Below are 23,067 nucleotides of genomic sequence, written 5' to 3'. Positions count from 1 at the left end.
TTCAACTTAACGAGGCTGGTTGTCGACTCCCCACTGGCAACCTCCAAACTCCCCGCGGAAGCTGAGCAACCTTTTCAGCAAGTTGGTCACCAGGCACAATGAGGTAACTGGCCCTCTTGAAAGATCAGACTCCAGAGGGGCATGGATCCCTTCCCTACCTAATTGCCCAGAAAGTGGCATAGCCACCACCCTCCTCCTACCTCTAGGGCCTCTGTTGCAGCAGTTGAGCCTCCGTTGCAGGCAGGCACTGAGCCTCCTGTCTGCGGCAACCAGCCACCGTGCTTTAACTTGGACTGCAACTCAGGGGAGCGTTGTTTTACTGTTTCACTGATGAGGAAACCAGGACCCACAGAGACTAAGGAATCTGAAGACAAAGAGTAGTTTCTGCAGAGGTAGAAATGTTTAAGGGACCATACAAATAAAATCAGTTAAGCACGGCTATTTGCTTTTTGTTTTTATGTCTGTTTCAAATTCTCTGTATTTTTTTGCTCAGCTCTCTTCTGAAGGCTGCCTAGCTACTTGAAGTGTGCTCCATATAACAGCACTGCATGGATGGGGGCTTATTAGAAATGCAAAGTCTCAGGCCATGCCCCAGAATCTGTTTTTTAAATAAGATCCTTAGGGAATTTGCAGGCACACTGAAATCTGAAAGTATGCATCTAAACGATGCACGTAGCAAGAAAGATCGGGTTAGCAGTAAAGAAAAACTTCCTGCCAGCCGGTTATAAAATATGCTATGGAGGGCAGGGAGGAGGGCAGGGCACAGATTCTTAGCTTTCTGAGATGCTCAGATGAGATATGGGGGAGAGGGTGAACAAGATGACTGCTGAAGGCTTTCTGCTGCCCTGGGAGCCTGTCCTGTGCCACTCTGGGCCTCCAGAGGAGTAGCTGGAGGGGGTCCCACACATCCCTGGAGCTTCCCTGACTGCTAGAGACTTGGATTCAAATGCAGCTGCCTATGCAGAGCTGAGACCAACAGGCTTAATACACATTCTCCTGGAGGATAGGTATTTGCATCAGAAATTACCCTGGAACTTAATTCTGCATAACATTGCTCAGACAAACGACACCCCTGAAACTCTTTGCCAAGGCCAACAATAACATAACTGCAGAGAGAAATAATGAATAGGAGCAGAGGGAAAGGGAAATCAAGGAGGTGGAAGGGGGCGGGGAGGATGGGGAAAGGGGAAGGAAGAGACAGGCTTCCAGCCAGAGGTGTTCTTGTCTTTTCTTCATGTCACTAGCATTGTGCTAGCACTAGGCACTCAATAGGTAATTTTTGAAAGCTACAGATGATATTGACAAAAACAATGAAGTAAAGCTGAAGAGAGAGCTGCTCAGTTCATTAACTAACTAATCTATTGAGCAATTCATTAATCCAACTGTTAATTTGTTCAACAGATTTTATTGCATACCTACTGAGTCAGGTATTGTGCTGGGTGGGCACTGTTGTCCCTGCACTTGTGGTCAGTTCAAGCCCTAGGCTGAGCTTGCTGCGGGCAAACACAGCAATGGGGGAATCCCAGTCACAGCCTTGCCTCAGGAAGTTTAAAACCCAAGGGCAGAACCCAGGCAGCTTGAAACGTGACTAAAGTTCTCTCCAGGTGTGGCGGCATCTAAGGGTCTCCAGGTAGCCCTCTGCAGGCCTTTCAACATCTGCCGTATGGTACACTGCATTGAATGATGTAATTTCCTTGAAAACTGTACATGGCTTAGATTTCAGACCTGGAAGGATTGTTAGAGATCATCTAGTCATCTCATTCATTTTACAAACAGGAAGTGAGGTTTAGAGAGGCAGTGAGCTTTGCCCAAGGCCACCAGCCTGTTAACAGCAGGAATGGAGGGAGAACCTAGCTCTTCTTCCTTGGCCATGTTGCATACCTTCCTGGAAGGCAGTGAACCTGGGACAGGCAGGTCACACCTATCTGGATCTCAGTTTTGTCATCTGGAAACAGATAGGAAGGAAGTTTTCAGTAGTTCTCATGTTGTGCTCCACAGAGGTGCCTTGGGGGACCCCACCTCTGCTTCACTCAGAGCAGCTCTCTTGTTCATTGGACTCCCATGAAACAGTTGGTTTGAATTAAGGGTTCTGCAGCTAAAAATCCAAACCAAAACAGCTGACCCCCCAAAAAAATCTCTCTAGGTTTCCTGTGATACAGGTATTGTGCGCTTGGCAATGACACAAGGAATAGAAGATAGGATCTCTGTCCTCCAGACATGTACCCTCCGCGAGGAGGGAGGAAACACATGCGTGGACAGACCTGAAAGCCCCAGGAAGCTGCATCAGTCCCCTGTCTGTCCCCTAAGTGAAGTCTAAAGCGACCCGGTGCCAGAGGATGATGGGTAGGATGTGGGGGAGATAGGCCTCCCTGAAAACACAGTGGCCAGAAGAGATGTGACAGGGCCCTGGGCTTTTGACTTTCTGCCTTTGGGAGCTCACTCAGCACCCTAAGTGCCACCCTTTGGCCATTGCTACGAGCCTCCCCCTCCTCCCACCAACTCGACCCAATTACGCATGTTTACATTACAGTGACGTATAATTCTGCCATTTACATTCAGTTGCCGGCTTCTCTGTGTGCTCATAAAATATTAACATTGGAAGGCCGCTTGTTGCAGAAATGTTTATAATTTCTCTTCCCCATTATGGGCTTATTAATGATAATAATGCCGTTTCCCTGCTTAGGAGCTGGGGCCACCGAAAGGCAATCACTCACCAGAGCTGAAATATGACAGTGGGAAGTCGGATTCCGTTCCCTGCTCGGCATTTAATCTTAATAACATTTTATCTTGGACGACAAGTGTGTGTAATGTTGTTTAAAAGCCATGACTACAACGGCACTGTATGTTCAGGAAAAGGGGGAGGGCTGGGAAAAGGCCTGTCCTCTTCTATTCCTCCCTACCTCCATTCCCGGATGCTTCAGTCTGGCTTCCAGAGGTGGGAGTGAGATCCCACCCACGCGGGAGTCAGGCTGCGGCCTGCGGGGCTGCCACGGCCCTCTCCCTACTGCCACTCCCACCCCATCTCTCCAATTTAGCATTCGTGCTATGAAAGAATTTTTTTAACCCGTGAGGATGAAAAGTACTTATGAGTACATCGGCCTTTGAAAACACAACTACCTTAAATAGGCTCTATTAAAGATAAATAAGTCCATTTTGGCTGGAAAGCTGGGCCTAAGGGAGTGTGAGGTCTTTTCGCTGTGTTACAGAGGGACTTATGCTGCTTCTTTTTCCTAAGGCATGGTTCCAAATGATCTAGCCCTTGGGCACAGCTCACTTAGCCTGGTTCTGTCCTCCCTTCACACCTTGGCCTTGTCTCCTGGTCTTACCTCTGCTTGTGGCAGCTCCTGCTCCCCTTTCTCAGCCTTCTTTTCACTTTGCTAAATCAGCCCCTTTTGTCTAATTCTCGCTTACTGTGATTGAGAGTAGAAGTGACACTCTGCTCTGTCACATCCCCTGCCCCCGCCATCTCACTTGGCGTTGTTCTGAGATGCAGAAGGATATAAGCCTTTTCTTTTGTGTTTCTCTCCCCCTAAAAGACACTCGGGTAGCAAACTTTCAAAGGTGATGGATGTATTTATGGCATTGTGATGATGGTTTCACATGTGTATTCTTATATCCAAATTCACTGAGTTGTATACATTGAATATGTACAGCTTCTTGTATCTCAATCATACCTTAATAAAGTGGTTTTTTTTAAGGGTCAATATAAGGAAAACACCATAGGTATTAATTGTGCAGTGTGCCTAGAACATGAATTACACTCTATGTCTACAATAAACATTGTGTCCTGCCCTCATTTCTAAGTCATCTAATAAACTAGTTTTGTTCAGCTAAAAAACAAAGATATATAGGCTAGGACCCTGTCCATAGCAGGTGCTCAATTACTAGATGTTGGTTGGAAGTTTAAACTAAAACTACCACTTAGCTTGGAAAATGGTACTGGGCTAAGAAAGTGGAGAATTGTTTTTCTGAGTCTAGTTTTGTAAATGAATTCAAGGTCATAGAATCATAGCAGCTAATAATTGGAAGGAACCCTCAAGATCACTTAAATTAAGCTTTTTCCCTGCTGATTCCCTGACCAGGGGGTCATCCAGGTCCTGTTTACACACCTTCATTGACATGGAGCTCAAGATCTGCATGACTCCACTGCTGGGTGGGGAGACCCAATTGAAATGGCTTCCTTGCATGGAGCCAGAATCGGCTGATCTATAGCTCCCAAGTTCTGCCCTCTGGAGCTCATGGAGCCAGTCTACGTCCCCTGCTACATTGCAACTATCTTTAGTATTCTCTTTAGACTAAGGGCTCTTATTTTCCCAAGTGTTCCTCATTGGACAGAATCTCCAGACTCATCACTATCCTGAGGGTCTGCCTCCAACATGCTCAGTTTGTCAAAGTCCCTCCAAAAGTGTGATGCTCGGAACTGGAGGCCCAGCTCTGATGTGGTCTGATCAGCACAGAGTCCAGCAGAAGCATTATAGCCTCTGCTTTGGCATCTAGCTTTTATTAATTCAGAACAAGAACATCCTTCAGCACCTTGCTGTGGCTATTTTAACAGCCAAAGAGCCCTAGGATCCTCTATTAGTAACTCAAACACATAGGCCTTTACTACCTGAACCTACATCAAGTCAAGTTTTCCCCAGCCTGTACTTATGGAATTGATTTTTTGGAAACCTCAGTGCAAGACTTTCCATTTATTCCTGTTAAGCTTCTTCTCTTTACTTTCAGCCCATGATTCCAGCCTAAAAGGTGTTTCAGATCCTGATTCCAGAGTCCCACATTATCAGCGCCCCCCCCCCCACCTTTTGCATCTGCTTCATTCACTTATTTAAAAAACACACCTTCTAGATTTTACTTGAAGCTTAATAAATTACTGGTAAATTACTTAATGGGCAAGGTCAAGGCTTAAACCCTGCAGCACACCCTCTGACATCTCCTGTCAGGTAGACGTCAGCCTGTTAGAAAGCTTTCTTTGGGCACGATTGCTCAGTGGGCTACAGACCAATGGACTCTAGGAAAAGCCTTGCGTCGGCGCAGGCCGGGAGAAGTAGACCATGGGCCCTGCTGAGTTACTAATAAGCTGTGTTTCTTTAGAAAAACTAGACTTCGGGGTCTCAGTTTCTTTACTTGTAATGTGAGAGGGTGAACTTGGATGGCCGGCCCCAAATTCTCTTCTGGCTCAACATTCTCATCTGGATCAACGATTACCTTGCAACCATGTTTTTCAGCTTTGCTGACAAGAACACTGTGAGAGACTTTGTCAAAAGCTTTATTCAAATCAAGATATCCTATGGCTATAATGTTCTCTTCTCCTACCAGTCCAATGTCCTTATGCAAACAGGAGATGAGTTTTTGATGCGACTTGTTTTGAGTGAACACAAACTGCTTCCTAACAACCATGTGTACTTTTTGAAATTCAGTGAGGCTTAGTGTGGAAGTAGGGGCTTCCCTCCCCCTGTCATTTTTAGTCTCTATATTTTCCCACTTTTTTGAAAATTATGATATATTTCCCATCTACAGTCTCCAGGCACCTCTTCTGTTTATGTCTCAAAACAAAGGGAAACTAACATTTATAGAGTACCTATAGAGTGCCATCTACTTTCACAGTAGTGCTGGGCCCTGGAGAACCACAGTGGATAAAAGTAAGGTCCGTTGCCCCATCTGGCCAGGATGCATACACTCGAACAACTTACCATAATATGGTATAGGAAGTGCCATGTTGGTGATTTGAACTAAGTTTGAGGAGGAGAAAGCCATCCATTCTGGATGAGAAAAGCATCATAGAACAGAGAACACAAACTGACTGCTCTGTGATGCAGGCACAGATGTATGGTTTACTTCCAGGGACTTGTGAGTAGCTAGTATGAATGAGGCCTGGTACAGGTAGGTGGTAGGTGGGGTGTGTTGTGGAAGATGAGGCCAGAGGTGCACTGCAGCCAGGTTGTGGGTGGCCTTGAATGCCTGTAGGACTTGAACTTTGGCCTCTAGATAATTGGAAGACAGGGAATGTTTATAGCACAATGACAGCCTGGGCTCTAAAAAGATACCTGGCAGCTGTGTTGAGGATAGATTAGAGGGGAAGATACCAGAAGCAAAACAATTAAAAGGTCAGGGGAAATATTACAAGGTCCTAAACCAGAGCAGTGACAGCAGGAATAAAAGGAAATAGAGTCCGTAGCTGTTTTAAAGGTAGACTCAAGAGGATTTGGTTATCCATTAGGTTTCAGGATGAGAGAAAGACATCATAGATGATGTTTTCCATGGTTTCTAGCTTAAATTACTAGGCAGGCAATGGCTTTGCTAACCGATCTCAAGCATAAAGGAGCATGGTCAGATTGGAAGTGAAGAAAATCAGGAGTTAATTCTGAGCCATGTTGAGCATGGTAGGGACTTCAAAAATATGTTTTGGAGTCATCAGTGTCCAGGGGATGATTAAACTCAGGAGTGCATAAACTCACTCAGAGAGCACATATAGATCACGATGAGAGGGCTAAGGACAGAGCCTGGGGAGAAACCAACATGTAGAGGGTAGACAGAAAAAGAAGAGCTACTAAAGACCACCCAATCATTTGTGCAGAGGGGAACCAGGAGAGAGCAGTGTCCTGGAACCCAAAGGAGCAAGTGTCAAATGCTACAGTGTTGATGGGGTACAGAGAGATATGGAAGATGAGGACCATAAGAAGTGGCATTGAAGGAGATGTTGGGGGTGACTGAGAGAATTCTTTCATAGTTGGAAGACTGGGTAGTCGTAAAGAACCTGGGTTTAAAGCCTGGCTCCACCACTTACCAATCATGGCATACTGGCTCAATGATTAATTCACTGAGCCTCAGTTTCTGTGACTATAAAGTGGAGATAGTAACAAGACCTACCTTGTAGGTTGTTGTTAAGATTAAGTGATAATGTAAGTAAAGCACTTAGATCGTATAGTAGATGGTCAATAAAAGTTAGCAAAACCACTGGAAATTTGAAGGTTTAGTGAAAAGGGTAATGGGAGAATAGCTTGAAAAACAAGACTAAATTTTTTTTAAACTTTTTTTGATGAAACTTCAAACATGGTTGAAAGCTGAAGGAAAGGGAAAGTGAGGATGGAAAGGTGAAAGAGTGATCTCTAACAATAAAGTCCTAGATGAAATGGAGAGATGGAGGCAAGAGAGTTACCCCCGGGCATGACTACATTTATTCTTCAGACAGACAGGCTACGTTGGAGATGACAGACAGGAGAGCTGAGCTGGTCCAACCTGGTGGGCTTTCTCTTTTCAGTTTTCTTAAAGTATTGTTTTTAGTGTTTTTGCTGAGAGGGGCACAGATGGCTGGGAGTATCGAGAGAAGGAAAGGCTTGAAATGGGGTTGAGACAAATAAAATAGGAATTGAAGAAAAGAATTTCCGAGGGTACAGCTCAGGCTGGAAACCATACATTTATAATGTGTTATTTGAAGATTATTTACGAAAGAAAAATGGAAGTTAGGGAGTTCTGCCCCTTTTGGTTTTGGTCACCCATCAACAGTACACCATCTTCCCAGGACAGGCTGCTTCTATGTTCCCAGAAGGCCCCCAGGCCGAGCTGTTGGCTACTCCCATCTCACACTCGTCTCACCACCTGGCCTGGGAATAGCAGCTGGGCAGCACCCATCTCCTCCAGTCTGTGCTACCCCAGCACTTATCACAGTGTGAAGCACAAAGCAGAGGCTCCCAAACACTTATTACTTTCCTTTCAAAGTTACCTGGACTCACATGGGGGCTAGAAATGCTAATCTACCATCGTTATCACCAAGAGCTGAATAGTCACTATTCAGCTCTCTTCCAACATGTTAAATTCTTGCTCAACATCACATGGAAAAGGACATCTTGCATGTTCACCCATTAATAGTACAACCTTCCTTGTCGTCCAAGGCAGCTGCTGGCATTTAAACAGCCTGGAAACCCCACCTCCTCCCAGAAACTTCAGGGACGAATACAGGAGCTAACATTTAATAAGGGCTTTCTATATGCTAGAAACCTCCTTATGTGCATCACAGACAGGTTGTATTTAACTTCAAAGTAGCTCCAGTGTTATAAGCATTGTCACCCCCATTTTATCGATAAGGAAACAAAGGCTCAAAGAGGGTAAATCACTTGTCCCAAGTCACATAGCACTGAGTTGGCAGCACTGAGGTCAAACTGTGGTTTAGATGACTCCCATTCCTGTGCTCAGACCCCCTTCATCTTGCTGCCTGCCCTCGCATAGCTACTTTTCTGAAGGGACCCCTTCGGCAGCCCCCTTCTGGTTTCTAACACATGCTCAGGACTTTGGTCCCGTCTGGTCGTATACCCTGATTGGAAGATGCAAAGTAGAGATTCTCAGGCAAACCCGGGGTCAATCTACTTGTTCCTTTCTTCTCTTAGACTAAATCATAATTTTTCTCCCAATTTCAGTTTTACTGTGGTAAAATACACATAACATAAAATTTACCATCTTAACCATTTTAAGTGTTTAGTTTAGTGTTACCAAGTACATTCAAATTTTTCAGCAAGCATCATCACATCCATCTCTCTAGCTTTTCCATCTTCCAAAGCTGAAACCATATCCATTAAACAAAAACTCCCCATTTCCCATCTTCTCTTCTCTCCTAGAAACCCCCATTCTACTTTCTGTCTCTAGGTACCTCAAAAAAGCAGAATATTACAAAATTTGTCCTTTTGTGAGTGGCTTATTTCAGCATAATGTCCCCAAGTTTCATCCACGTTGAAGCACATATCAGAATTTCCTTCACTTTAAGGCTGGATAACATTCCATTGTGTGTATAGATTACATTCCGTTTATCCATTCACCTGTCAAGAGACACATGGGTTGCTTTCACCTTGTGGCTGTTGTGAATAGTGTTGCTATGAACAAATATATCTTTGGGACCTAGCTTTCAATGCTTTTGGGTAAATATCCAAAAGTGGAATTGCTGGATCATATGGTAATTCTATTTTTAATTTTTTGAGATACCACATACTATTTTTCATAGAGGCTGCACATTATACATCCTCTCCAACAGTGTACAAGGGTTCCAATTTCTCCATATGCTTTCAGTACTTGTTATTATCTGATTTTTTTTGATAGTTGTCATCCAATGAGGTGGTATCTCATTGTGGTTTTGACTTGCATTTCCCTAATGATTAGTGATGTTGATCACTTTTTCATGTGTTTATTGGCCATTTTTATATCTCCTTTGGAGAAATATTTATTCAATTCATTTTTGAATTTTTTTTAACACCTGCAGCACCTGGTATTCCTAGGTGGTCTCCCATCCAAGTACTAACCAGGCCCAAATGCTGCTTAGCTTCTGAGATCAGACGAGATTGGGCACATTCAGGGTGGCATGGCTGTAGACTAAATGTTTTTTTAAAACCATAATTTTTAAAAAACCTTGACCCTCTGCCCTCTATATCCCCCACTCCTTATTCCCAGGACAGCTCACTGGCAGGGCTTTGAGAGAGCAAAGGGAATTCTGCCCAACTCCATCCTACTAGGTATGCCAAGCACAGAACATTTATGCCCAACACTACATTCTTTGGGATAATGCACTGAAAATCTCTGTCAATGTGTAAACGTTACCCAGAAGAGTTAATTCAAGTCACTATGACTCATTAACACTCTAGCTTGGATTCCTTAACCTGTACAGTGACCTGGACATCCATTGAGGATAGGCAGCTCCTGATGAGAGAAGGCAGGCCCTGGTGGAACTAGCGGTGACGAGAAGAAGGGACCAGTAGCGAGTGTCTGAGCAAACAAGGGCAGGCGCTAACCAAGGTGGCCATGAAGGAGACCTGTGGGGACAGCCTTCATCTTGGTGACCAGTATATGGAGGGGTTATTATACAGGGAAGAGGCTAGGAACACAGGCTCTGTTTCAAATGGGAAGAGGAAGGTAAGGACAAGCATAGGGGAAGAGACTGCAGATCCAGGAGAGTGGATGGGAGCTTTGGGTTCCATGAGGCCACCCCAGAGCATAGGGGTGCGAGTTACAGCAACAAGAGAGGTGCCGGAAGCCGGAAGGGATCCAGTGGAGAAAACAGGATGTGGCAGTCATACGAGCTTGCTGCTGCTTAGAGCTTCCTTTGTGAGAGAAGCACTTTGAGGAATGTTTTTGGCTGCCAGCCTCCACCAGCTGCAACTTTGACACTCAGCGCAGCTTTCACATCAATACCAGGCTATCTCTAGTTTGCTCCCAGCCAGTTTCAGAGCACAGCACAGGCTCCAGAGTTGGGCCATCCCCACCCAGCACAGGACCCCTCACTGGCAGCCTGCCGAGATTTTCTCCAAGCTGCTCGTCAGTCTGAGTCCTTCCTGCCCAAGTCTTTCCTTCTTTCCCTCTCTCCTCTCAGTTTTCACACCTGCGTCAGGACTGAGGGTTCTTCCCACTTACTTCTGCTCCCTGTCCTCTTTATACTCCACAGAACTTTCTTCCAATAAGTCAGCTGCTCTTCTAATTGTATCTGACATCTGCTTCTTGGAGGACCCAGACTGACGCAGAAGGTATCTAAACATGACCCCAGCCCACTCCACACACACACATATACCCCACTCAGCTTTCGAATAAAGCCTACTTCCTGCTTGACCTTGCTTCTAGAGGCTGAGCGGTAACCAAAACAAAGGCAGCCTAAATTTGCAGACAGTGCAGAGTTAGTAACAAAAAGGAAGGCACAAAGGTGTACAAGGACCACTGTGTTCGTTTTTTTGGTGGGAAGGAAGGCACTTAATAGTGAGACCTCACACTTGAAGGCCTCCCTCTCGGAGCTCATGAGTTGGGTGGAGAGTGGTTTAGAAGCTAGGCCATCTTTAACTGAATCCATGGGGCTTTGAATAGTGCCTGGCATCTGCTCAATAAATATTTGAAGAATAAATGAGTTTATTCATCACAATAGTGCTCTAAAATTTCTGAAAACCTTTCAAGCCTAGCCTCTCAGTTCATTTTCTCTGCTGGGCAGAGACTATCTCAAAGCTACTAAACTGAGGCCCAGACATATTTGTGGAAGTCAGCTGCAACTTTCCATCAGATTAGACCATCCCACTTCCTGTTCTTTATGCCAATAAACACTTTCATCTGAACCCCCTGGATAACAGTGCACTGCTCTTTCTCCCCGGCTCCCTTGTGAGCTATAGGGTACCCAGGCCAATTCTAGCCCAAGCTCAGAGAAACAGCATCTCAGAGCACAAGGCGAGAATTAGGTCTGATATCAGATATGCAAGGCCAACTAGCAATTGACTGACCTACTTTGCACGATCAATTACTAATACCTAAATCATGACAGACCAGATTCCCAGGATATATCTAAACACCATTGATCAGGGTGGAGAAGCAAGGAGCACAGACTTCCTAGCTGGAGTGACAACTACGCGGCAGAGGTGGATCTAAGCCAGACTTGCTGCCATGTGGGCAATGCCATGTGGGGTGCCGGGGACAGAGGCCCTAATGCAGGCCAGGAGCTCCCCTCCAACTGGCCAGGAGACGAGCAGCCCTTTCTGGTATGTACTAACAACACTGTGCAGTACTAGATTGCCACTAGGGACGGAGCCATTCAGTGTTCACTGCCAGTACTTAAACCGCTTCAAGTCCTGCCTTCTAAGACAGAACAGAGTTTGCTTTATTTTCTTTTATTTTTAAATGAGTTGAAACTAAAACAAGAGAAGCAACTGGGGGGCAGGGGAACCCCGCTTGCTGACTGATGACACCGCTCTGGGAGGGATTGTCCCCTGGAGAACAAACAACTGCCAGATACAGACAGTCTTTGATGACCTGCTTATGGTCAATTAAAAATCCCAATTAACACTTCTGAAACGGAATTCAATATTTGTCACTAAACTCAGAATGAGATGCATCTGGCGGCAGGTGGGAGATGAAGCCGCCTCCTTCAGAGGAGGAACAGCTGGTTGTTCTCCAGGGAAGGGCTCATGGGGGGTTGTGGAAAAGATCCCCCTTGGCATAACCAGTTGGGGGGGGCGCAGAGGAGGCCTGCTTTTCTATCCCCATTCCCACCTCTAAATGATCTTCTAACAAAAATGCCACATTAAGAGCCTAACCTCACTTTTGGGGCACAGTCCCTCTACCTGTCCTACTCTGTTACCTACTGACTCTTGGTTGTGCTGCTTCAGTTCCGGGCTCACCGTTTTCATGGTACTACCCTCAGGCCTGGTGGCCTGGATGTCCTGTGGCTGTCACCCCTAGCACCCAGCCTCATCACTCACCGGCCATCCGCCCCACACTAAACGTGTGGAGGAAAAACAGCAGGGCGATGTGCAGGAGAAACAAACAATTGATGGCAGCCATGATAATTGCTCTGTTGTCCTTTGGATGTTTCTTTCTCCCTCCCATCCAGACCCCTCAGTTTTACATGAGATGGATTCGAACACCTCATCTGGTACTGGAATCTGCTTCTGTAGTCCTTCTGATACCTTTGTCAGGCGCTTGCCTCTTTCTTGCCTGTTTCCCAATCAACCCTCCTTGCTGCCAGAATGATCTTTCCAAAATGCAAATAGGCTCATCTCAGTCCCCTCATCTGAAATAATTTAATGTCCCCCACTGCTTTAGGAAAAGCTCGGACCCATTGGTCAGGCACAAAAAACCCTTTGTGACCTTGGCTGGCCTCTGCCCTCCATCTTAACCTTATCTCCTCGACATGCCCACACCCTCCATGCACTGCCCACTAGAGTCCTCTAGAACATGCAGTTTTCCTGTGAGATGTTTCCAGGGTAGCCCTTTCCCCTCTTCTTTGATTAGTAAACACTGACTCTCCATAGTTTAAGCTTCGCCTGCTCCAGGAAGCCTTCCCTGACTGTTCCCCCTCTAGTTTGATTAGGATCTTCCTCTGTGAGTTCACTGTGTTTGCTGCTTACCCTCCTCACAGCAATTCCCATTCCACACTATCAGTGTCGATTTGGTGGTGTTCCTTGAAATGTCCTTAAAAACAAAGACTATGTCTTATTCACCTCATATTTCCTGACACACAGTAGGCATTCAATGTATGTTCACTGCATGAAGGAATGAGTGAAGATTTAATATAGCTTTATAAAATTGTGTAATTATCAATTTTTTTATGAATCAAACAGTATTTCCCACTGAGTGTCATTATAATATCAGAGGTGCTTTATCTTCATTTCAGTTATAACTCTGCCCTAAATGATCTGGTAGAAGCTGCTAGTTAAAGGATTCTTATGGTTAAACTCATTGTAAAATGGAAGACTTACTAGAATGCAATTAAATTTCTCTACTTGGTAAATTTAAATTTGGAGGTTTCTTTAAACTAGCGGAGTAAATTTGCAGTTTCTTTGAAAATGTGAGTGAGTGTGGCTCGCCCCAAAAAGATGCAGATAAAGGGGCTTGCATGGGGTGCAGCTGCCAGCAGTGAAGTGTGAGCAGCGGGGAAAGGAGATGGGAGCCGGAAGAGGATGTCAGGCTGCTCACAGCAACTCCATTATGCAAACCAGTGATTTAGAAGGAATAAAGCTGGGAGCTCAGGCCTCCCACTGTCAATTACCCCAGGGCTATTTCATCTCGCCATCTTCCAGGTTGCCTGCACCACCCACCTAAGCAATAAGCAGAAACTGGGAAGATATTTCCTGTTCTTAGTCCCATCAAAATCCTTTTGTCTGCTATTCAGAGAGCTGCCTGTTCTATACTATAGCCCCTGCCCGCCACCATCCTCCCTTCCCAGATGCTGGATTCTGACCTGGGAGACTGTTTACCCACCATGTGTGACAAATGTTGACACTGAAAACAACTCTGCTTCTGCAGTTGCTAGTTTCCTGGTCCCAGGAAACCTCGGTTCCCAAGTGACAAATGGATTTTAGGCCCATTAGCTATGCTATTACCAAAACACAAAATATAAACCTCGCTTCCACTCCTGAACTTTTCTAATACCTGGAAATCAGGGTTTCTCCATCCAAAATCTTACCTCTCTAAAAGCAGCTGAGTGGGACTGGAAACAAGCGTGTCACCCCATATAACGGTGGGTGCCCTAAGGACAGACTGGAATGTCTATCTACCTCATACCCAGGGGCAGCCCAATCAATGCTGGGAGGAAGGAAAAATGACAAGGACAATCATGACCATAATAACAACTATCACCCCCTTCGCTGTTATAGAGCACATACCATGTGCTGGGCCTAGTGCTAAACTCTTCCTTTATATTATTATCTAGGTTAATTCTCAAAAGTATTTTTATGCCTGTTTCACAGATGAGGGAACTGAGATTTTAGGGAGTTAAATAACTTGTCTAGCATCACATAGTGGACTCCAAAGTTCCTGCCCTAACCCTATAAAGAAAGAAGAAAATGAGAAGAAGGGGGAGAAAGAAAAGAAGTGTGAGAAAAGGAAGAAAGGAATGAAGGGAGGGAGGGAGGATAAACAGACTGACCTGAAGCAAACCAGACATGATAATGATAAAATTTACTAAAAAAAAAAAAATTAAAAAGAATAAAGAAAAAAAAAAAGATAAAGACTTAATTATCATTCCTCAGACTCATTCTCTGAAAAGCTCAAAGTGCCCTCACATCTGCTTCTTTTCTTCCTACTACCCGACAATGTGGGCCAGAGTGTCTGCTAGTCTGTTCTTTTTATCTTCCCCAGCTCCCATCCCCACCTTCACCCTCTCCCATACCACACACACACTTCAAAATATTTTTAGACAGATGGCAAAACTGAAGTCTGGAAAGATCTTATGGTTGAAACCTTCTAGTTCCCCAGCCCAGATGTCACGGGCCCAACCAGGCAGATGTGGGGGTAGGGGAGGCCAGGAGCTAGAGGGTGGAGGGGCTGAGCTCCCTCCTTATACTTCACCTTCCTCTGGTGACTGGGCTAAGAGCCCCAGTGAGGAGACCTATGTTCTCTTGTTTCGCTCCAGCCAAAGGGAGAAAGTAGATGTCACACACACCCACAACTCAGGAACAATGCAAGTATTAATAACTGTTTTAATTGTACATGAGGTTTAGCATATTTCCCCATGGTGCCTCAAAAGCCATTTATTTTGGTAACTCAGAGGGGGGAAGGTACTATCTATCCACTGGGGTCCCAGCCAGGCTGGTGGTGACTAAAAGAGAACTCTTCATTCAGAGGAACACTGCAAAAACGTATCCATTTCTCGGGTACACATTGGGTGGGTGGCAAAGGCAGTGAGCTAAGCAGCGCTGTCGAGGTTTGCCTGGGTGCCCTGATGAACCCACGCCAGGGGAGGGAAGTCTAGGGGCTGGGCAGGGGTGGAGAATGAGATAACTCCCCACGATGCATAATCTAAAAATAATGTGGGTTTGCCCTTGACTGGCAATATATGATTTTCCCCCCAGCAGAATCACCTTTCTATTTTTTTTTTTTTTTTTTGCATAGGCTGTTACTAAAATGAGTTTGCACTCTCAGAGAACATTCGATGGCTATAGAAGCCAGATTAGTGCTGGGGGCCGGTGGGGAGGAGGCAGATAAATGAACCTGAGAGTCTAAATTTGTCTTGGACAATCCTAATCCAAAGCCAATTAACTCTAAGTATGAATATTGTTTTTCTTTTAAGATAATATCAATTTTTTTCTTTTGTCAGAAACAAGACACTTCCACCATCCAGAGACGTGGCGGAGAAAGATTTTCTTTCCCTGCGAAAAATCCCTTTTCTCACCCCCACCATCTACCATGATTAACATGTTCTGTACAGTAGATCCTCTCTGTGATAAACAAAGGACTTCTTCAAGGCTCAAAACCACCACAGGAGTGACCTGGAATGATCTCCAGTTAGGACTGAAAACATCGAATTTCAGAGGGAGCCTGATAAGGGTTCAAATCTCATCACCCACATCTCGTGTCCATTTGCTCGCTTCTAAGCAAAAATATTACTAAATAATCTCAAACAGGCGAATGTCTTCTTATTACTCTCACCTACCACCCAAGTCTCAGAATGTTTCCTCTTTTTAGTAGTGAGGTTTGAAATTCTAAATTCCCATGTGGGCAACAGTGGGGGAGGTGGGATGCAGGCTAGGATGGGAAATGGGACCTTAGGCCAGTGCTCAGCCCCTCTTAACCTCAATTTTCTCATGTGTACAATGGGGAGAGATACCTTGCAGGGTGACATGCCTAGCGTCCTTCCTGGCACAGAAGAGTTGTGCTTGTAAGTGAGGCTCTCTCTCAACCTTTGTTAGTGAACTTGGGTAGGCAGAGCAACTTCAGACGCATGCCCACACCTGTCTGACTCAGTCCTGTCTGAAACAATTGAAAAGGTGAGGATGTCTGGCCCAATGACTATATTTTGAGAGACCATGGGAATGAGAGGCCCTCAATGAACCACTGAGTATCCTGTCATACCCATCCAAACTTCTTCGTGCTAGCTACTGACACGAAAATCACTCCTCACCGCGGCTCTGTCCAGCAGGCTCATCTTTTCCTTCCAAATTATATGAGCAGGCTTTCCTAGTGGGTTTTGACTAGGTTTTAATTTAGTTGGTTGATTGGTTTCCAATCGACCTTTCTTATTTTATACTGGGGGAAATTGAGGCTTATAGGCAGACAGAGATCAGAGTTTGGATCGCTTCTAACCTCCCCGTGAATCAGTGCTGGCCTATTCCCAGGGAAGAATGCAATCAGAGTTCAATGTTTAGTCTAGATCGTCCAGCAGGATTAGGGCTGGAAGGCAGAAGTATAAATGGGAAGACCCTCTGTTGAATCCCTTCATCACACATGTTCTGGGCCAGATTGATTTTTCCTGGTGAACTGCAAGCCTGGAGGGTGGCAGCCATCCACAAAGGCAGATGCATCTGTGCAAACACTCATGTGTCCAAGCAAACGCCCTCCTCTGCACACACCTGTGTAGCATGAGGGGAAGCAGGAGGCCTGTGTCTAGCTCCACTTCTGCCACTAATATCTTAGGTGAGTCCCTTAATTCAGTTTTCCCAAACTTGCTCAATTATAAATACTACCTGGGGCCCTTATTTAAAGTATAGATTCTTGAAGTCTTCACAGTACTGATCTAGAATCAAATCGCATATAATATTGAGGAGGTCATGAACCATAGAGTCACACTCTTACCTTTAGACTTTTGCTCTCTCTTCTGCAAAAAGAAGGGGGTAAAGCAAAGGCCTTCTAAAGTGAAATTGTGAGGCTAGTGCTCCAGTTCTAAAGTCTCATGCCTCTGTGACTAACTCACATGCGAAAATATGACATTGCAAGTGGGCCCAGATTCACATGTGCATTGGCACACACATGCATAGGTACAGGCAATCTCATTCTCTTCTTGCTCCAGCCCAGTGTCTTGTTTAACTTTGACTAGGCTTCCAGTGGTGACTGAGGAGGTTTTAAGTTATCTGTAAAGTGTGTACTTTGTGGGAGCCAGTGCTCCAAGTCCTTGACATGATTGCCCCTTAGCCCAGCAGGTGGGTAGTAGTGGTCAAGTGGACACCTGTGACAGAGCACACTGGTCAGGGACAGTCACTTCCCTGCCCGGTCAGCTTAAATTGCAGGTGATTAAATAAATGCCATCTCTTGAAGGCTAGTAAAATCAGTCTCCTGGCTACCAGAGAGAAGGAAAAGAGAAGAGTGAATGATCTTGAAGTTATTCTCTCCTCTGTGTTCCTCCATCCTCCTCCCACAGGGCCTGGCTTCTAAGCCAGTCTTCTAAATGTCTCCCCAAGCCAGTGCCCTTAGCCCAATTCTAGGCACGTCGAAATGTTGGTGGAAGTAGGTATCTGAGCTGCCTAAAGGCAGGCAGACCAGATGCTTCTAAAGCAGTAGCATGAGGACATCTTTCCAGTCTTGGGGTACTGGGGTAAGCACTCTCTCCGTCCATAAAAGGTTCAAGCAGAGGCTGAAGTCCCAGTGTAGATTCATCAAGGGGTGAAGACACAGACTAAATTAGGGCAATGGTGAGTTGGACTACTGTTAGCTACACAGCACAAATCACATTTCAAATGTATCCTGCCTCTCTCTGTGTGCTCTATACTTCCTGCTCCATAGGACAGTGTGACACTCAGTTCTTCCACACTAATTATGTGGAGTCGAGAAGACTTGGGGTTGGAAAGGACGTCAAACCTGTCTAGTTTAACCCCAACATCCAAAGCTTCAGTTCTGTCACATCATTTGCATCTGCATTCTGGGAGTGTCTCCCTTCTGTTGGGCCACTTGTAGTGACAAGGAACTCACTACCTACAAAGATGCCAAATCTCTTTGACGGCCCTGCTGTAAAGTGGGCTTGAAATCAAATCTCAAACTATCTTAGTTACCTAAGGTCCTCCTGCTCTTTCCAAACCAACTATTTCATTTGACTTTGGGCAAGTTTCTTAATGTCTCTAAGCCTCAGTTTCCTTTCCCATAAAGTGGGGATAATAGTAATACTTAACTCAAAGGACTATTGTGCAAGTCACATGAAAGAGTAAATACACAGAGGTTGGCACCAAAAAAAAGCCCATAAGAAATGTTTGTGGCTAATATTTTGCTTTTGAGGAACTGAGGTAGTCCCTTGCACCTAAGGCTTTCATTCATGATGTTTTCATTTTCAGAAGGGACACACACTGTCCTAAGAGTGGGTGTTCTCAGGCATTCTGGAGAGACATGGGTGAGGGTACATGTCAGAGGTGGCACATTGCACATAAGTGGAACAATACTGTTGCATCAGGACCCAGGGCTACCTGGGTCCTACTGGAGGTTGGGAGGGAGGGTGGGAGGCACCTTCCTATGAGCACACCCCGGCTTTCTCTTCCCCAGGCTTTCACCCCCAGGCTTTCTCTTCCCTCCTACTCCATGGAACCAGACACATAGCAGAGTGAGAGACTGAGGGTAGGAATGGGTAGGGGTATGGGTTCCTATTACATACCACCTAGTAAATCATTCTGATTTCATCCAAGGCAGCATCTTATCCCTGAATCATGGCCTAGCAGACTTGAAGAGCCTCCTTTAACTGCACTCACTAGCTCTTTGACTTGGGTAAGAAATTTAAACTCTCTGAGCTTCAGTTTCCTTACCTGTTAAAATGGGGATATTGTTATCTACCTCATGGACTTTTCATTCTTGGATAAACTGTAATGAGGTGCTTGGCTTATGCCGAACTTGGTAAAATATTAAAGGACTTCAAATACAGGCTAATATCAATTTGGGGTCTGGTCAGCCATTAGCCCTCACTTAACAAGATGGTAGATGTCTTAGTCTACTCAGGCTGCCATAACGAAATATCAAAGGCTAGGTGGCTTAAATCTCAGAAATTATTTTCTCACAGTTCTAGAGACTGGCAATCCAATATCGAGGTGCCAGTAGGCTCAGTGTCTGGTGAGGACACTCTCCTTGGGTTGCAGATGGCCACTGTCTTGCTGTGTCCTCACATGGCAGAGAGCAAAAGGAGCAAATTCCCTGGTGTCTCTCTTAGAAGGACAGTAATCTTATTTGTTGAGGACCCCACTCTCTGACCTCATTTAACCTTAATTACTTCCTAAGAGGTCCTATCTCCAAATATAGTCACATGGTGGCAGGGGTTAGGGCATCAGCATATGTATTTAGTGGAGGGGAGACGCAAACACTCAGTCTATAAAAGTAGCCAAAAGGGGGTTTTAAGTGGCTATTTATTCTAGTAAATGTCATGGAGAGGGAGATGTTTACATAACCACAGCCTCTTCCTTCCCTGCTCACTGGCTTTGGGGTAAGGCTTCATAAGAGAGAAACAAATAGATCAGCATCGCCAGGGCAACAAGCAAGTTTCCTGATCCATTAGCCTCAGCAGCAGCTGTGAGAAAAATAAAACTCCAAGGAGTTGGTCCAGGCCCAGGTCCCTGAGGTGCCAACACCTGAGGGTGACATAACAATGGGACAGACCCGGACCAACGGGAAAAGGAGCAGGAAGCCAGTTGGACATCTCTGACCCCAGGCTGGGCTTCCCTGGTAACACATGCAAAGAATAAACCACTGGATCTGACCCAGCCTCAGCACAGTTCTGCCCTACAATGATGGCTGTCCCCTCGGCAAGGTACAGGTTCAGGAAGACCTTGTCCTACTGACAGATTACTGTTCTGATAGCCTGGGATTTGCATTTTACTTTGCTTCTTCTAACACTGCCTTGTTTATTGCATGGATATTTCATCTCCCAGATCCATCTTGGGATCATCGTTAAAGGTTCCTTCTCTGCTCACTGAGATGTCCCTGCTAATCATAAAAATCTATGTTGCAATTTCAGATTAATTAAAGCTGTAAACTGGGAAGGTAGTGACTGTAAGTCGTATTCTCCACTTCTCTGTACCCTTTCAAAAGATATCATTTTACGATACTCTTCCTAAAAATAATTTTACCCCTCAAAACCTTCCTTTAGTCAGCAGGTAGCCTTTCTCTGGCTGGGCTTTCTTCCAGTCATGATTTCTTGGCTAGGGGCAGTGGGATCTGACACATCCAAGACAAAGAACCCGCCCCCCCCCCCCCAACTCTAGCAACTCCCAAATGTATCCAACATGATCCTTAGGGCCTAGAACCCAGGACGGAGACTCCCGGTTTCAAACGCAGCACTGCCACTTACAACCTGTGTGAGCATGTGACTTAGCTTCTCTCAGTTTCCTCCTGTGAAATGCGGGTGATTATGATGCCCACCTGGTAGGTTGTTGTTAGTGTTAAATTAAATGCGCTAAGTGAAACACTAAAAAATGCCTGCACATAACCATTAGGTAGTGTCTGCTGAGCCCGGCATCTGGAGGGGCCCCTGTGGACATACCATAGATACAGTACTGTCCCTGTCCTCTGCGAGTCAACAATCTAATTGAGGAGATGAAACATACTCAAAAGAGAGAGCTCACTGAGCCCTAAGCTGCATGGTACCTGTCATCAATACAAGTGCAGTTGGATCACTTCGAGGTCACATAGCTATACCCAGTGAAGACTGTCCTTCATCCACCTCCACCCCAGGTCCCAAGATGGTCAGAGTCCTGGCGAAGCACACTCAGTGATTCAAGCTTCACTGTTCCTGCCTTCTCCAGAGAAAAACAAAAAAAAACACAGCACACTCCCGAGTGACCCCAGAGGCGCCTTCCGGAATGGCATTCTTGAACAGGCTTTTTCTTTGTGATCAAAATCATGGTTATGATTTCTCCTTCGCGGGATAAGCTGAGTCCAGTCAAGGGCAAAAAAAAAAAAAAAAGGTTGGGAGAAGTTATGGCTGCTCCGTTTTGTGCCACTCTCCTTTCTCTTGAGGAATTAAGATATGAACCCCACCAAACCTCAAAATACACTATGAGAACTCACTGCTCCCATTCTATGGAAGAGAAGAACTGAAGGGCAGAATGGCTTAGTGAAGTTCCTGAATGGAACCAGTGGCTTGTAAAATAACTCCGGGTCCCATAGAGCAAGCCACCTGGGTGAAGGCCCAGAGCAGTTCCCTTCCTCCCCACCCCTTTCTCCCAGCACTAGCTGCTCCTAAAACCAGGTTTAGGAGTCCCAGTCCCCTCTGCCCACCATGGACAGACCTCTGCTTCCCAGCACAGATAACAAAGGACAACGCCCACAGCATGCCAAAGCTTCTTTACTCAAACATCTGCAACTCCAGGCTCAAGAACGAAGACTATTCTGCAGCTCCTTTTTATTTTAGTTTTTTTCAGTTTCCTCCCCATCACCTTAATAATTGTGTCTCCGGATTGTTTAATTCCACAATGAAGCCACTTGGGCTTACAACTGGCCTATCATCAGCTAAGATTAAGATTCATTTCAAATAAGAGGGTTTCCCTCCCCCATTCCCCCCTCTTTTATTCCCAAACAGAATTTGCATTACAAAAAAATTAAACAAAAGCAGCTTTTTGAATCTCCACTCATTACTCCCATTACATTTGTTAACATCATTATCCTCACTGAAGATGGCAACTATTATCAAATGTTGCAGCGCCTTTGTGGACCTCTTGCTATATTAGTTTAGAAAATTGCTTTAATGCATATGCTTTTAGAGGTTTAAAGTCTACTATGGCATTATGGGCTATATAATGCTGTACATTTTTTTAATCTAATAGTGCATTTATTTTATTTTTTTTTTAAAGCACCATTGCACTGAAATAAAAATGCGTGCCTGTGGTAAGGAAGAATACAAATGCAACTGGGAAAATGCAAAACTAGGCTCCTGACTGGCAGGCCCTCTCCCACTCCCTTCTTCCCCTGGAGAAGAAATCGCTCCTCCCGAAATCCAAACCCTGAGGCCCTAATGGATCTAACGTAGGTGGATGGTGGGGTGGATGGGTGCTCACTGACCCAGTGATGAGGAAAGAAACTGTGTGTGGGGCTGTAAGCAAAAGCAAGCTCTTGCTATTCATTAACACAGAAAAGCATGGTTTCAGGGGCAATTACCAAATTTCTATATTCATAGAAATCCTGTTTCCCTGGAGAGAATGGCTCAGGTTGGAACATTTATGAAGTGCTGATTTCTTATGGAAATAAGAATTTTTGGTAATTACAGAGGAGCTGCTCTTTATCTGCTTCTGCATTTTAATAACGGGGAATGGTATTTTGTTAGTTTCTTTTTTTATTATTATTATTAAAGTGCACGCAGGCTGATAGCATCCTTGCTGGTATCCCCGTATCCTGGGGATCCACTCCTGATAGCTGAGAATGTGTCTGTAGCCCTTCTCAATCACACTCAATCATTCTGCTCACCAAACCAAAGAGAGCAGAGATGGAAAAGGGACGACCCTGCATTGTGGCTCCATGCTCTGGGCTGGCATATCCCTGACTCCAATTCCTCAGCTGGTACCTTTCCCCTACCCATGCCCAGTCCTCTTTCTGAGGCTGTGTAGAGTGTGTTCATGCCTCAGGGAGCCATTTTTAGGGTGAAGAGGTGAAGGTATGTGAGATCCTATTGTTTTCTCCCTCCCAATTTCCTTTACTGAAGCAACCCCCCATCCAAAACCACCAGGGCTCATAGAAATATGAATGATTAAGTGTCACTAGAGTGGAGCTCTCACAATAAGGCTCCCAGACTCAGTTTCCCCATGGCTCCTTCCCCCTCCATTCCCAATGCCCTGTGGATAGCTTCCAATTCTGTTTCTAATCAGTCCCCATGGGACCCATGTTTGCCTCATCCCTCCCCCTGTCCCGTACCCATGGAATGGCCACTCTTTCCCAGGGAGG

General features: G+C 45.3%; 1 protein-coding gene and 1 pseudogene across 2 annotated transcripts in view; both read right to left on the bottom strand.

Annotated features, from left to right (window-relative positions):
• The window catches only part of DSCAML1 (DS cell adhesion molecule like 1), a 325,010-nt gene that overhangs the window by 228,341 nt on the left and 73,602 nt on the right, over window positions 1-23,067 (bottom strand). The window lies entirely within an intron of this gene.
• Window positions 9,236-9,355, bottom strand: LOC118603749 (annotated as a pseudogene).

Source organism: Rousettus aegyptiacus, unplaced genomic scaffold (genome assembly GCF_014176215.1).
Source record: "Rousettus aegyptiacus isolate mRouAeg1 unplaced genomic scaffold, mRouAeg1.p scaffold_m13_p_5, whole genome shotgun sequence".
Classification (NCBI taxonomy): Eukaryota; Metazoa; Chordata; class Mammalia; order Chiroptera; family Pteropodidae; genus Rousettus; species Rousettus aegyptiacus.
Note: the sequence above shows the minus strand (reverse complement) of the source record. Positions and strands in the feature narration are given on the sequence as shown.